Here is a 5,294-nt window from a genome sequence, read left to right on the forward strand (position 1 = left end):
GCAGGAATTCAGATGTGAAATGGACGAACTGTGGTGGGACACCCGAGCAGCCCTGGTAGACCTCCTGGCTGCTATCCAGGAGGCCTTGCAGCAGGAGCTCCAGGCCATGGGAAGTGGCCTCGTCCAGCATGTCCCTCCGAGACCCACAGGGCCCCCAGTGGGCCCAGTGCCAGCACCTGCACTGCAGCCCCAGCCAATGCCCCAGCCTGGACCACCACCTGCGCCGACCAGGCCGAGAGAAGCGCTGGAAGCTACATTTGATGGGACACCAGAGAAGCTGGCATTCTTTGCTTTGCGGGTGTGGATGTTCCTGAGGGAATGGGGCCACACCTTCGCATCGGATGAGCATCGTGTGGACTAGGTGGGGTCTTGGCTGTGGGATCGGGCAGCAGACTGGTTTGTGGGACTGTACAGAGCTCTGAAACATGGACACCTTTACGCGGGCCCTCCACCAACAATATGAAGACCCTTTGGAGCTAGAACAAGCTAGGACCCGACTACAAGGTCTGAAGCAGGGCAGCCAATCCATCCAGGAGTTCTCAGATGAGTTCAAGACACACGCAGCTAAGTTCCAGGGGTGGTTGGAAGAGGTGCTTATTGAATTCTACCAGGCAGGTCCAAATCATTCTATCCTGGACAACCCCTTAACCCTGAATGCCTGGATTCAGGTGGCTTGCGAGGCAGAAAACCAGTGCAACCTATTGAAGACGTACCACCCTAAACCTATTGTGAAGGCACTGGCCAATGAGGTGAGGGGGCAACGGAGTTGGCCCAAGGGGTTCCGGGAGTGACTGAGAGCAGAGAATACGGTGGGGTCTGTGCCTGAGATGTGGAGCCCCTGGGCATTTCGTCGCCAACTGCCCCCGTGACAAGAGCCCCAGTAGGGTGAAGAAAGAGGATCGCAAGGGACCAGAGAAGAGGATCAAGTTCCTCAGAAGTCATCCCAACCCATTCAAGGCTCTCCAGTCGAGGGAGTGAGAGGAACTGGAGGGCATTTCGTCCAGCGAGGAAGAACTGCAAAAGCTGGCGGGGAAAGGCCGTGACCTGCTGTGAAGAGCGCTAAACGGCAGGTCCAAAAGTCTCCTGCGCCAGAATTGGTGAGACCCTCTCCCCCCCCCCCATTTTACATGACTGTGGTCAACCCCACCTTGGGCACACACATCAGGGTGCAGGCTCTTATTGTGTCCAGATCATGGGAGGTGTAGTTCCGCTCTATTCTGCTATGGTCAGGCCGCCCCTGGAGTACTGTGTCCAGTTTTGGGCACCACATTTTAGGAAGGATGTTGACAAGCTCGAGCGTGTCCAGAAGAAGGCAACCAGGATGGTGAGAGGGTTGGAATCCAAGTCTTATGAGGAAAGGCTGAAAGAGTTGGGTATGTTTAGCCTGGGAAAGAGAAGGCTTAGAGGGGACATGATTGCAGCCTTCAAGTATTTGAAGGGCTGTCATGTAGAAGATGGAGTGGATCTATTATCTCTTGCTCCGGATTGCAAGACTAGGTCTAATGGGTGGAAATTACAAGGGAGTCATTACCAGCTGAATATCAGGAGAAACTTCCTAACTGTAGGAGTGGTTGAGCAGTGGAACAGTCTGCCTCGGAAGGTGGTGGATGCTCCTTCGCTGGACATTTTCAAGCAGAGGCTGGACGCCCATCGTTTGGGTATGTTGTAGGTATGTAGGGCTATCTTTCGGCTATGCTCCTGCAGAGTGCAGGGGGTTGGACTAGATGACCTGCAAGGTCCCTTCCAACTCTAACATTCTATGATTCTATGATTATTGACTCTGGGTGCACCCAGGACTTAATCAGCCCGGGCCCGGTGATGGGGCTGGGAGCTAAGGAGCATGAACTAGAGGAATCCTTAGCATTCTCCCAGATGGATGGGACACCAATGAAGGGGGAGCCCTGTATGTATCGCACGATTCACCTGTCGGTTGGGGTGGGCTCCCACTGGGAACTGCGGACTTTTGTCATAAACCCCTTGGCCAAGTTCCTGATGGTTTTGGGGAGCCCTTGGCTCCAAGCCCACAATCCTTATGTCCCATTGGACATTATGTCCCATTGGACATAAGTGTGGGAGCCTTGTGGTTTCTGGACCCCTGCTGCAAAGAGCATAACTGGAACCCAGAAGGGGGGGAGGCACCACACCTGGCACCAGAGCAGGTATGTCTGGCCCAAGAGGAACTGAGCCACATCCCCCCAAAATACAGAGACTTGGCCAGAGTATTTGAGGAAGGGGAGGAGGATGAACTTCCCCCTCATCGGAAAACGGACTGTACTACTGAAATTTTACCTGGTTACAAATGTCCAAGGGGAAACTCTGTTCCATGAGCCCAGCTGAAAAAGAGGAGTTGTGAAAGTTCATTGATAAAAACCTGGCCAGGTGCTTCATCCGGCCGGCGGCCTCGCCATTTGCGGCCTCGGTATTTTTCCGCAAAAAGAAAGATGGGCGGTTGAGACTGTGTACGGACTACCAGGGCCTGAGTGCTGTATCCATGTCCAACGCCTACCCTGTCCCACTGATAAAGGACTTGCCGGCAGAGGCAGCCCAGGGCCGCAACTTTACCAAGTTGGATTTGAGGGATGCCTACTTTTGGGTGCACATCAGGGAAGGGGACAAACATAAGACTGCCTTTAATACCCCACTTGGCCAGTTTGAATACCTGGTGATGCTGTTCGGGCTCACGGAGGCCCTGGGGCTGTTCATGAACTTGATCAATGAAGTGCTACACAAATATTTATTCAAGGGGGTCCTGGTTTATTTGGATGATATCTTGATCTATTAGATGAGTCACCGGGGGGGGGGTGTTTGAAGCATGTATAATATCAAACACTATGAAGGAGGTTGAGACTCATGTGTGTGACTGGCCCAAAGTCATCCTGCAAGCTTCCATGGCAGAATGAGGAATCGAACCTGGACCTCCCAGATCCTAGTCCAACGTTCTAACCGCTACAGAACTCTGGCTTTCTGATGCTTCCTGTCTGTATCTACACAATACACTACATATGTTCAAAGATGTTCTCTGTCTCAATATGAATAATTTTGTCCACAAATACTGACAATATACTATTGAAGTGCTTCACGTTTTCAGCATTTGAAGTTTAACTTGATATCCAAATACGCTGTCAGTTCTCCTGGGAGACTGTTTCAGCACTAAATATAAGGGGTATTTACTGAAAAAATTGTATTTCCTATCTTGATCTTTTTATGTTTTTCCTCTCCTTCCACAGATACTCCCCCGACGCTGGCATAACATGATGCCAGTGCACGCACAGTTCACGGAGGCCCATTCTAGGGAAAACAAATTGCCTCCCCACCTCGGCCTGCCAGCTCCCAAGCCCCAGCACAGTTTAGGATTCTGACTTAATCTGCAGCCAGTCGGTCCCCTCCCCAGCAGTTAATCCCAGCCCCCTACAAGCCCCAAGCTGGACATACAGAGCTCAGGCAAATAAGGGCATGCAGCATGGGGCTCTACCTCACTGGTCCCTGCCATGCACGCTTAGAACACAGAGCCTTGCACTTTGGTCGTGAGAAATACACCTGAGCACAGGGAGTAAAGGGAGGGAACAAGTGTTGCATCTACATAAATGTTGCTGTCCTTTAGAATCTTTTCAGGGACTACATTCAGGACATAGCCACATAAGGGGATGGAAGGACAATGCACCCAACAGAGCTAAGCAAGGGCAAGTGCTGAGGTGACACAGAGGAGGCAAAGTGCCCAACTGGCTCAGCACGAGCTAGAACAGTGCTCTGGTGATGGCACCTCCTCGCAGGATCCTGCCACACAGCCTTAGAAACCCCAGCACCTGTGGGCAGTGCAGCTGGGGTCAATTACCTCTCAGCCTATTTCGGCTGAAGCAAGGGGAGAGAGCCTTGCTTGGATCAACTAGGCCACAAGGCAAAAGCCCTCTGTTCTGGGCACCAGATCCATGGGTAAGGTACTCCCTCTGGGGAAACCTGATTGGGGTGGGGTGGGCAGGGCAGGGCAGGGCAGAGAGTAGGACAGAGAGAAAGCCTCTGCTTAAAACCAGAACTGCAGCACCTAAATCTCCTTGCCTTCCATGTCTATCATGTATTTCCTTAACAATCCTACCTCCCACAACACTTACTAGCAGTATGTACAATACTGAAGGGGTGTCAAACTTGGACTCTCGTTTGCCATGTATTATGGGGTTTTGAGTCCTGCAGAGGGAGGGAAATTCCTGAGGGGGGTTGAATGTGAGAATGGCTCTGTTGTAGTGGTGACGTCACTCTTCTAAAGCAGCCTCCCTTCTCAGGGATGACGTTGGAGAATGTCTGTGCTTGCTTCCCTGTCACAGATAAGCATAACAATGGATTTACAGGTGGGGATGTGGAGTGCGAAATCTAGGCGGGATGATTGCAGTGTATGATTGGATGGAACCAAAGGGGGCCTTATTCGAACTGTCTATAACTATGAATTTTGGTGCCAGAACCTCAGTTCTGACACAGTACTGGTCCTAGCTTGGAACATCTTTATTTCTCAATAAATCACTGCCAGAGAGTGTTGTTGAGAGTAACTTTGTCCAAGAGTCTGACAGGGGAATGTGTTGGTACCCCGGTACTATGCTGTGAGCATAATACCCTGCCAAAGTCATCTGCCCTGCTGCTTGTTGGGTGGGGAAGACAAGCAGTACAGCCACAGACTGGGTGGGCTGTCACTCACCCCATTCCAATCAGTGCTACTGGTGCACTAACACCGGCAATGACTATGGCTTTGCAGGATAGGGACCTGAAGCTACTTGCATTGTCCTCCTTTCTTCGCCCTTTTATCCTCATGACGACCCTGAGAGGTAGGCTAGGCTGAGAGTGTGTGACTGGCCCAGGGCCACCCAACAAGCTTCCATGACAGAAAGGAGATCTGAAATGGAGTCTTTCAGATTTGCTCTCTTGCTTTCCTACGGGGGGGGGGGTTGCTTTCCTTCTGGATTTTCACCCTAACTGCTCAATATGAAAGCGACTTTTAGCTTTTTCTTCTTCTTTGTTGTTGTTTGTATACTCCTCTTACCACCCCCATGTATCCCTCTCAGCTTCCCATGTTTTGAAATGCAAGGAAAGGTAGATCATCTAGATCATGGGTGTCAAACATGTGGCCCGGGGCTCAGATCAGGCCCCCAGAGGGCTTCTATCAGGCCAGCAGTGGAACTGGCTGTCTTTTACTTCTTCTTCCAGTTCTGCTATGGCTGCATCATCATAGGTTTGCAGCTTACAGATACACACCTGAACAGCAGAGTCAAGACTGCAACAGCACAGACATTTTGATGCAATAATTCAGAGCA

This window comes from Gekko japonicus, unplaced genomic scaffold (assembly GCF_001447785.1).
Source record: "Gekko japonicus isolate JY-2015 unplaced genomic scaffold, Gekko_japonicus_V1.1 scaffold21, whole genome shotgun sequence".
NCBI lineage: Eukaryota > Metazoa > Chordata > Lepidosauria > Squamata > Gekkonidae > Gekko > Gekko japonicus.